The following is an 11581-nucleotide window of genomic DNA, read 5'->3' as shown; positions in this document are numbered from 1 at the left end:
ATTGTCACGCGCATTTAAAATCAATAACTAAAAACTTTTCTTCGAGCAAGAACACATATAATATACCACAAATTTACCATAAATATATATTCATTGTTTTAACCTTGTTCACTTGTCGCTTCGTAACCTCACATGAGATCTTACACGAAGTACTTCCCTGCGCCAAAGTTACCCACACCATATTCTCGTGTTCCGTGACGTACGTCACGGTAACACGAGACAAAAACTGAACGAAAGATTAAAGAGTGCCATGATTTGCCTGCAGTTCACAATGTAACTACTCCAATTATATCTAATTAAAAGTGACGGTACGAGGTTTTCTTTTAATTTTTATTAAACCGAAATCGGAAAACAGCACAATACCCCTGCAAAATAAATTCCCAGTAGTCTGGGAATTCCTAGGAATTCCTAGGAATTCTTAGGAATTCCAAGTTATTCCAAGACATGCAAATTATGCTTTATCCAAGACCTTGGAATTTCTGGGAATATTTGGGAATAGTGGAAGTATGACTGGGAATTATTGGGAATTCCTAGGAATTCCAAGTTATTCCAAGCCATGCAAATTATGCTTAATCCAAGACCTTGGAATTTCTGGGAATATTTGGGAATAGTGAAAAGTATGACTGGGAATTTTTGGGAACAGCTAAAACACATGAAATATTGTGTTTGAAATTTCTATAAATTTCCCAAAATGTCAAAATTAAAGATGAACTCAGTGCATGAATCAGTTTCTGTGAATTAGTAAAAATCAACAGGATCATTTCCCTGGAGTTCCATACCTTTTTATTGTTGTCAAGCTCCAAGGTAATTATTTCCAAACAAATGTTACTACATTAATTCCAGTTTAAGTCTGACAACTCAACATAAAACTATAGCACTCATAACATTGCTTTTTAGATCCAACCTGATTTGTTAGTGTATATGTGCCCGTATGGACCCTTAAATCAAACACCCAGAGTTTAACTGATAGAAAAATGGATGCTCTCAGATCTGATAAATAGATTAGGCAAAAAATTCCTGTCAGCCTAAATGTATATATATTATTTACAATTTCAATAAAACCAAAAGTATATATATGCATGTATATATTTAATATAATTGTAGATTCACACACATACCCATCACAGCCCACTGTTGAACAATTTTTGACTTGATCCTTTATGACTTTAGGAAAAAGAGGAAGACATCTCTCACAGATGTCAGAAATGAAAAGCTCACAGTTTCCACACACTTGCTGTAAATTTGCAAAACTGTACTGTGACATTCTCTGGACAAATTACCCGTAGTTTCATTAAAACAAGGATATCTTTAGCAGCCTCTCATTGTCATACAATGTCTTGAAATTAAGGCCAGAATAGCCATACAGGCATATTCTTTGGCAGAAAATGTTCTTTTCTTGTGAACAATTAGTTTCACTTTCATCAGGGGAGTCCAGTGAATGGCCGTCAGTGTCAGAGTTCTCAATTTCTTCAGAGGAGTCAGAACTAGAAACTTCAACATCATTATCTGAATCACTGTCTGTGGACAAATCTGAGTTGTTGTGTGTATTACATCAATTGGTATTTCTGTGGTCTTTTCAGGTACAGTGTATAGGCAACTCAATTTCATCAAATGCTTCTGTGAAGCTTCAATTCTTACATAAAGGTTGACTCCATAGTCCATCAAAGTCATCCACAACATTTCTGTCAACAGCCATCTCACTCAGGCGAGCCGAAAACTCTGAGGTGTTCTGTTCATGGTGCTGGAAATGATCTCCAGGAAAAAGTGATGCAAGAGAGGGAGATGACATCAACTGGTCAAATCTTGTAGATTTTGGTATGGGTATAGTGGGATCATCAATATGTTTCTTGTATTTCCTTGTCCTCGTGGTCACTTTAATTCATGACACAACAAAATCAAAAGAATAAAAAAGATTATGAGTCAGTGGGAAACAAATAAATAACTGACATAAATAAATGACAAATAAAAAAAACCTACATCTTGATGTATTGAAAAGACTATAGATCTAATATCATGTTAATCCTTATAAATAATTCAAAGGAATAAATGATAAGCATTGCAAATTTCTACTTGCTGCATCGTGCTGACTGGGTGTTGAAACACGTGGGCTCTCAAAATAGATTTGGTGGACTTACAACAAGCTTAAGCTTATTTTGCAGAATTTATCTCGTTTTCTCAGGTCGATCTGAAACCTTTTAGGTGAATTTCGGCTTTTGGGGTTTTTAAAGAGCACACAATGCATTGCTTAGTTTGATTTATTTAGAATTATAGCTTATCATAACAGAAAATCCCTATAAAATTGGATTCCTTACCTTTGCAGTGAACTTGATTTAAGTGCCTCACGATCCTTTGTTATCTCGACAACCGTCGGGAACAGATCAACTAGTTAAAGTACGTTCCAGTTTCCTCGATTTCTTCGTAAAAAGTTTGTGTATTTTTTTCCTTTTGAAGCAAGACCCATCTTTCAAAAGACCACCAACACAGCGTGGAAAGGGAAGCAGAGTTACTATCGAAAGCGACTGGTCTGGCAACCTTGTTGCCAGTCTCTCTCTCCTTCTCCAGTTTCCATTCTCTCCTCAACTGATCAACTGAACCAATCACAGCACGCGAATTTTCACGTGACTATCCTCGTGACTGAGCGTGACAAAGATCGCGTTAGTCATTCTCTTTTGGCGCCCATCTTTGAATTTAGCATTAACGGTTGATCGCTCGTGCGTATTAGTAGATTTCACTTCCGAAATTATATCAAAATGGTTTTTTCTGCGGTCCTGTGACTAGAAGAAAACAGCGTGAGTGTCATTAATGAGAAACATGTTATTCTTGGCAAAGATTTGGAGCTAAAGAAAGTCTTACTGTGGATGTTTCAACAGGGAAAAATTCAAAGGGCAGATTAGCTGTATACAAAATTATTTGGTGAGTAATCAAATTCAAGTAACCCTATATTATACAAAGTAACTTCTTTTATTTAGACAAAAGCTTTTGAATGAACTTTGTCATCACGAATCATACACGAGTGGGTCACTCAGTCATGGCATGAAATGAATTCTGGCTAAAGCAAGGTTGAAACAATTTAGGTTGCCCAGAGGGCATGCCTAGACAATTTGATTTGCGAATAACAAGTCGTTTCTCTCGCCACACTTGTTCAAACGAAACAAATATAGCAGTTCTCGCTGATCCCAGTCAAAGGTCTTGACAAAAACTCCAATGAGGCAGCCACAGTCTGCATGAGTTTGATATGTCTCCTGTGTGTTTCAGCCTGACTGTATGGCAATCCGTGTTGATCTTCAATTTTGTCCATCCGTATATTCTTTTGCGTTTACTCTATTATTTCAATGTTCCTTTAATGTTTTAAGTGTCTTTTTTAATATTTCTAATGTCTAAATTTGGCTAAAAACCGTGATATATATCCTCCAATTCTAGAGTTGTTGATACACTTATAGAAGAAGGAAAACCTTGATTTAGTCTACTGTAAGCTCAAGATTTATGTAACATATTTATCTATAGTATACAAGCACCTTCACAATTATCAAGTCTTCTCTTTTAACATTTCAACCAGCTTACAGTCAGGCCTTAATTAGCTGCATGTATTAAACTGTGAGCACATAAATATTTGGATCTTAGTCTTACAGTACCTCATATATCGCAGTGTAATGTATTTTTTTTAAATTTTGTTTTAGGTGTCATACAACAAAGATGAAGATGAAGAGGCTAGCTGCAGAATCAACAGAAATAACTGAACAGCAGCTAAGTTTGCCCAAACTCAGCCTTTTTTTAATTTTAAGGAATGTCTCAGTTTTGTTCTTATCATTGATTCCTTACAATCATGAAAATCCAGATATGTTCCACACAATAACAATAATTTAAGGTAAAATCTTGTGTATGGAAAATTGTTGGATTTGTAAACTAAAAAAGTAAATTATCTGAAAAAGTTCTCTTTTTATCAAACATGTAAAAGTTTGACCTTCATATCTGTTTTCAGTTTTACTTTTGATTCTTGATGTAATGAAAAAGAAACAGAATGATTATTCTTATGTTTAAATTCATGAGAGCCAATGTAATAAACCATTCATTTAAAACCTGTTTGATGTGATATCAGTGACTTTATTTGTTATTTTAATGCTAGGCATTTATCATCAAAATTTTGTCTGGCCTACAAATGATACAAAATTCCCAGTTTTTCTCAGATTTTCCCAAAAATTCCAACGTATTCTCAAAAAATCCTACAAATTCCAAGTTATTCTCAGAAATTCCTAGGAATTTTTGGGAATTTTAAGGAATTTTCAAGGTGAGTATATTTCAGTTGGAATTCCTAGGAATTCCTAGGAATTCCAAGTCTGCTCTATGTAAACTTGGAATTCTGAGTCTGAATTACCGTGAAAATTCACACCTTAGATTCCTAGGAATTCCTAGGAATTCTTAGGAATTCCTAGGAATTTTTTCCTAGGAATTCTTAGGAAATTCCTAGGAATTCCTAGGAATTCTTAAAGTCATCTCACAAGGGTAACGCAAAAAATACTGCAAATCTTGCATTCCAATTGTGTGCGTGGTGTGTGTAACTTGAATTTCGAGTTGCCGCCTGTCATCATGATCAGATTAAAATATATTTTTCTTAGATCTCGACCATAATCATAAAACATAAAAGGGAGATGCTCTCTTAATATTATCTACCCGGTTTCCTGAATACAAATAAGTGAAATTTTTTGCAGATTTTGGTCTCGAAAAATGTTGTTCCCTGTTTTTTGAGGTTTTCCGTGGGGAGTTTGCCAATTGTAAAAACTGCCATTCGCAAATGACGCTCCTTTTTAGCTTAATTAGCCTTTCAAAGAAATTCCAACCAACTGAAGGGTTATTTGTAACTGTCACTTGAAATAGAAGGTAAACAAACAAGTGAAGAAATGACCGTACCTTGATCACTGGATGTGCCACGTCGCTGTTGCAAAGTTATCGCTTGCACACCGTGGCTATCGAAAAAAAAAAACACTGATGACTACTTGATCACACAGAACCACATAGTAGCAAACAAATATCTTTTTTGTGACATAACAGTGACTCACCTTGGAGCACTCCCTTCTTCAGACGAAGTCGAGGAAATCCTCTTTCCTAATAGAAATGCCTTGTTAGTGGTGCGTAGCTTGAAGTTCAAGTTCTCTCCTAACATCACGATTCGTTTAATACAATTTCCTTAAAACTCGAAAGCATTACAACATGAAGTAAGTTGTTATCTAATATTTTATCTGCCCTGATTCAAGAATGCAAATAACTAAAATGTTTGTGGATTTTGGTCACGAGAACTGACTTCATTCTTATTTGAGTTTCCAAAGTGTATTCTACATAACCAAAGACTTGTATATAAAACACGTAGATCACTTGAAGCTGCAGCGTAATTAATAAACAGGTGAAGAAATTAAATGACTGTACCTTTAGAATGGGATTTGCCACGTACTGCTGCCTTTCGCTTGCTCGAAGAAATCGCTTGCACTTCTTGGCTATCGAAAAAAAAAAACACTGATGACCACTTCATCACGGAGAATCACACAGTAGCAAACAAATAAGTTTTAAATAAAAAAATAGCGACTCACCTTGGGGCACATTCTTCTTCCGAAGAAGTCGATGAAATCCTCTTTCCTAGTATTGGCAATACTTCGTTACTAAAGTAAACTTAAGGTAGAAAATAACTATTTTTCAACGATCAGAGGTGATTCATACCTTGAACAATTTCGGAATATGAATAGTCCATGTTTTTGGTCTTTAAATCCAGCAAGCAATAAATAACGTGGCGATGCAAATGTCAGTGTCCGTACGAATGAAGATAATTGAATGACAAATTACAGCACACTTAAAAGTCACGAAACAGAACAAATGCTTTTGTTAGATGTGTACTCACGCTAGATATATAAATTACAATGTTATCAGACATGCGACTCTTTACATTCGGAAACACTTAAAGGCACAGAAAAACTTTAAAAGCTTTAACAAAACTTTTAAGCTGTATTGTGACACACCTTTTACTCAGAAACAACGAACAAAGTACAGGGAATGTGAGGGTGTTTCTTGTTAAGGTTTTTTCTTGTTTTCTGTATTTTTTTTATAATTAAAAGTAAGGTATTGCGTGACCACATATCGTGACTCAACTGCAACCGTCTGATTGTCAAGCCGCAAGAGTCCAGAGTTCAGATTCTAGGTTTTATTATAACTTTAAATTAATAATTTATTTTTTCTTTACATTTATTTATTATTATTTATTATTATTATTACTATTATTATTATTATTATTTATTTTTTTATTTTTTATTTTATTTATTTTTTTAATTTATTTTTTTATTTTTTTTAATAAAATTCCGAATTCCGAATTCCGGATTCTGAATTCCGAATTCCGAATTCCGGGTTTTCCAACCTACCTTAAAACAACAACAACAGATGAGGCAAGTTACAAATCAGGTACTTGGCACTGACACCTTTAAAATGGATGTAGTTAAAATTACCTGTTTTGCCCTCAAGATTGACTCTTCCTTGTTTAGACCCATGATCACGCATAAATACTTCACTCTCAAGAATATCCACTCTGAACTACAAAATGTACAAATATGAATGTGGTATTGGTTTTGCTATAGTCTTCATTGAATTGCCTACCATGTGGTAAGTACAAAATGAAAGGAGTAAAATAGCTATCAGTATACAAGATTTCTTGTATATAAGGCTTAAACTGCTCTTAAAAGTGTCATTTTTTTCTGATAAACTAAACATTTTGGGCTTAGCCCTTCATCAATAGGTGGATTGATTTAGCCCTACTGAAGAACAGCCAAGCCGAAAACATTTAGTTTATCAAAAAATTTGACACTTTTAAGGAGGGCTTGAAAGGGTTTTCTGCAATTAAAAGTGTGTCCAATGAAGAAAGATTACAACACTGTAATCCCTATCTTGTGTACTCCCTATCAGAAGAGCAATGTTTGTCATCTGAATAAAACTATTATCGTACAATTTTTTAAGGGTGTTTGCAATGTCCCAAGGTTGCCATGGCAATGGTACAGTGCTGCAAAAAGACCCTTTGAAACTCAGTTTTTCAAAAATAATTTAAAACCTAATGTGGTGACCCAGTATTTTTTTCAATTTTTGAAAACCCCATTAAATTCTCTAGTCTAACACGTGATACGGGGAAAAAACTATCTAGTAGAACTTGATTTATTTATAAAAGAGCTGCAGGAAGTTGAAATAAAAATTCCACTAGATTTTTCTTTTAAATTTACGTAATGAATGCGAAATAATTTTTTCATACAAAAAATCAGGGTAGGTCACGGAGCTAACTTTCATGATATTAGATCACCAAATTAAACAAGCTTTATTTTGAGACGAGCTCCCCACGTTCTCATTTAATGAACAAGAGCGTTTTGCGTTGTTCTGTGGAGTTAAACATTCCAGAAGATAATCAATGCCTAAGATTCATATTGCTTACTGTTACAACTTTTGGAAATGTTAAAGTATCACAGAAAGAATCCTCTTGTTGGCTGTCACTCTTGGGGAAACCGATTCTGCATGACATGTTGAGTTGGTGGTTGTGCCAGAGCAGGTACCCCGTACAATCTGTTCAAGCCATGTTTATCGTAACGAGCTTGGAGTGTGTGGTAAGAAAGACCAGCATCTGCCATCTTCTGGATCATGCTCATCAAAAGCGATTCTTTCCAGCCTTGGTCGGTAGAATAAAGCTTTCTGTCATACGACTAGATGGTATCTTGTCACTGTTCCAAGAAGTGGCTTGGTCAAAGGCATTATTTGGCAATGTACATTGGCTGTGACTAACCAGTGTCTCGTTTGGAACTAGCAGTGGAGCGGTAAAGTGGATTTTTCTCAGGGCTTTAACATCTTCCAAAGCATCATGAGCGTCAAACTTGTTAGAAAACAGGGTCACATAAACATTGCCCAACTTGTTAGTTGCAGCCTGCAAAGGGCTGTTTGGGTCATCTCGCAGGACCTTCGATATCAGCAGACTATTGCCAAACAACACTTTCATTTCATTAAGATCACTTGTAAAGGTAGGGCCTCCATTAAGGAGAAGTCTTGGTGTATGAAAAGCAGAAGCATTGTGACCTAAAAGGATCAAGTAATCAACGGAACTTGAAGAACAAACATCTGAAAATTGCGTGAACGAATGAAGGCAGGTTTGTAAAGGTTTGTCTGGGACAGGGTTTCCAGCTTTGCATAAAACTCTTTGATTCCCAGAAAATCTCACAGTGATGTTGTGAGCAGCAGTTGCGGTAGTTTGTCATAGAGCATTCAAGACAAATGTATTAGGAGAATGAGTGTTGTCCGTCGACTGTAATCACGGAGAGTTGGAGCAGTTCGGTTCTTCTTGTCGTTGAACTTGTTTCAATATCAAATAAAACAAATTTGTAAGTGTTTTTGAGGATCAAAGAGTATTTTCTTGCATAGAGGCCCAACTGAAGAAAAGAGCAGTTCACATTTCTTTAGCTCAGTTTTACAAGTGTTTTTGTTTACCTTCTATAGAATTTTGTAGTTGTTGTTTTGTGTACAAGCCTCCAGGACCAGGTTGAGCCAATATTTTGTTCATAGCTAAGTCCTTCCCTGTTTTAGTCTCTGACCACTTATTGAAACCTGTTTAAACAAAGCTTCCTTCTCCTAATTTTGTACTTTTTGTGGATTTCCATTATTTGTCAGCTGAAACCTTCCGATCTTTTTTTTGTTGGTAGCTTGTGCAGTGGGACCCAGGGTCATGAGGACCCGCATAGAGTATTTTTTGGCTCGCCGCTTGAAGCCATAGTTGCTACAGACGCTAACATTGATCTAATTAAATGTTTCAAAATCTCATTAATGGATTTCATCGTTTGAGCCAATTGTAGAGCGTAGAGAAACTTGATATTGTTTGCCATTGTCAACGCTCTTGCAGTTGGAGTTTGGTTTGAGCCAAAAATATACATCTGGCATTTGAAGTTTTTGACTTGCGCGGCGATAGAAGCCAGAGCTGAAAATAAAAGAATGGATGTCATACGATACAAAAGAAAACAATCAACTCATTGAAGTACACGCTTCTTGATTTTATTTTATAATAATTTAGCAAAGCATTTTGCAAATTGAAGCAAGAATAAGCCGGCAAATGTTCGAAAAAATGAAAAACCCTTCATTGTTGTTTTTATATACAGCATATCAATCTCGCGGAGCTTGCTATTTATTGGTTACGATAAACCCAAAACCGCCGCCCAAGTATTCACTCATCCATTTCGTCACACAAAATATTGCGTAAAAGTGTTTTCATGTTTCTCCCCAGTTCCGACATTTACATTCAATATTTCTGAGTCAAATACTGCTTGAAAAACGCCACAAAACCGGCGATAAAAGCCAAATGACGACATAGGAGATGCACAAGATGTTGAAAATGGCGTTTTCACCTTGTGGCGTGCTAAAAAAATTATAACGAAACAGTTCAGCCGTTTGGAGAGTAATCGCAAATTCTTTCCAAACTGGTTAATTAGGCATTTAACTGTTTTCCATCTCCTCTACTTGCCAAAGTGCAGCAATAATTAGACATTACAATAGTTTGCAATCGTGCGAGCAATTAAGAGAAACATTGCACATTTTCCCTCAGGAACAGAAAATTCCTTAACAATTGATTAACTGATAGAGTAACAGTGCACTTGCTGACCATGTTTTTCTATTTAACAATAAAGCACTCATAAATAGATGGAAACCGTGTATGTTCCCCTTTGTGTTCAGTTGTCAGTACTTGAACCCAACCTTGCGAGTAGGAGAGTGAAGAGTCAAATGAGTCCGAGTCAATGTTTCCATCACCCTTATTCAGAACAAGCGTAACATGGTTTATTCAGGCTAACCTGAGCGATATTTGAGCTAACTTGAGTCGAGTTGCCCCAAGCGAGAAACTCGCGGGACCGTGAAAACCACGCAGGATACAAGATGTGGCTTGCAGGATTAATTGAACGCCTGAATTCAACTTTCCATCCGCATTTACCAGGTAAAATTAAAAACCACGAATAATATCATTACCATCGCTGCAGTTTAAGCTAGGTTTCAAGCTAGGCATTGTATTCATAGCAATATACGTGAACAATTTGAGTTGCGAGCATCTGCACAAACAGTAGGGCCACCAAATTCATTAATCCAAGACTCAAAAAGTTTAAGGTTATGATTATCACAACCTTTCTCAAGTCCTATGTACCCGTAACATGCGTTTTTAGTGAACTCAGAGAGAAAACACAACTGCTATGGTGGTAAAATGTCTTTGCGTGACAAGAGTGACAGTTGTGGTGTGTGCTGTTCGAGTTATTTATAATTTAGAGGCCCATTTAACTTTTGAGGGGAGGGGGGGGGGGAAGTGGGTGATTTCTGGGCAGTAAGAAATTTTTTCCTAGAATCCAGGTGGGCAGGATATTTCTTCCCCTTCTCAGTGCTCAGTGCTCCACGACATCATGGCATTATTGAACAGACCTGTAAACTAAAAAAGAGAACTCTTGATGAGAATGGTAAATAAACATGTTTTGTTTCGTGTTGTTGTTGTTCAAGGTGATTTAACAATGCCATGGCATCTTACTCACAGAATCACGGGTGTGCTACCTAGTGTTTCTGTTGCATTGTTAAAAAGCACTTAGAAGTTCTAGACACCATGGCATTATCAGACCCACAACTTCCGACTGAAAAAATAAGCCCTTTTATTAGAATGAAGGTGATTTCATAATGCCATGGCGTCTAACTCACAGAGTCACGGGCGTGCCACCTAGTGTTTCTGTTGCATTATCAAAAAGCACTTAGGAGTTCTAGATACCATGGCATTATCGAAGACCCACAAGTTCAGACTGAAAAAATAAACCCTTTATTAGAATCAAGGTGATTTCATGATGCCATGGTGTCTAACTCACAGAGTCACAGGCGTGCCACCTAGTGTTTCTGTTGCATTATCAAAAAGCACTTAGGAGTTCTAGACACCATGGCATTATCAAAGACCCACAAGTTCAGACTGAAAAAATCAACCCTTTATCATCATGGGCGTGCCACCTAGTGTTTCTGTTACATAATGCCATGGCGTCTAACTCACAGAGTCACAGGCGTGCCACCTAGTGTTTCTGTTGCATTATCAAAAAGCACTTAGGAGTTCTAGACACCATGGCATTATCAAAGACCCACAAGTTCAGACTGAAAAAATCAACCCTTTATTAGAATCAAGGTGATTTCATAATGCCATGGCATCTAACTCACAGAGTCACAGGCGTGCCACCTAGTGTTTCTGTTGCATTATCAAAAAGCACTTAGGAGTTCTAGACACCATGGCATTATCAAAGACCCACAAGTTCAGACTGAAAAAATCAACCCTTTATTAGAATCAAATGTGATTTCATAATGCCATGGCGTCTAACTCACAGAGTCACGGGTTTGCCACCTAGTGTTTCTGTTGCATCGTCAAAAAGCACTTAGTGGCATTAAAAAATCCTCCTCACTCAAACCAAATAAATTTCTACCAGCCCATCGTTGATCATAACTTTGGTTGTACGTGGTGGCTCCTAAAGGAGCCGTTTTGTCTGTTACCTGCAGAGTGCAATGTCAAATGCTTGACCTACAGGAT

The 11581-nt window shown here is 36.6% G+C and overlaps 1 long non-coding RNA gene across 1 annotated transcript; it reads left to right on the top strand.

Annotated features, from left to right (window-relative positions):
• The first annotated feature begins 2746 nt into the window (after nt 1-2746).
• On the top strand, nt 2747-4320 carry LOC145499986 (uncharacterized). The gene is made up of 3 exons (XR_014051015.1): nt 2747-2789; nt 2871-2913; nt 3678-4320. It is a non-coding gene; the product is annotated as an uncharacterized LOC145499986 (long non-coding RNA).
• Nucleotides 4321-11581: the final 7261 nt, after the last annotated feature.

Source organism: Orbicella franksi, chromosome 10, assembly GCF_964199315.1.
Source record: "Orbicella franksi chromosome 10, jaOrbFran1.1, whole genome shotgun sequence".
Taxonomy (NCBI): domain Eukaryota; kingdom Metazoa; phylum Cnidaria; class Anthozoa; order Scleractinia; family Merulinidae; genus Orbicella; species Orbicella franksi.
This window is presented reverse-complemented; position numbering and strand designations above follow the sequence as displayed.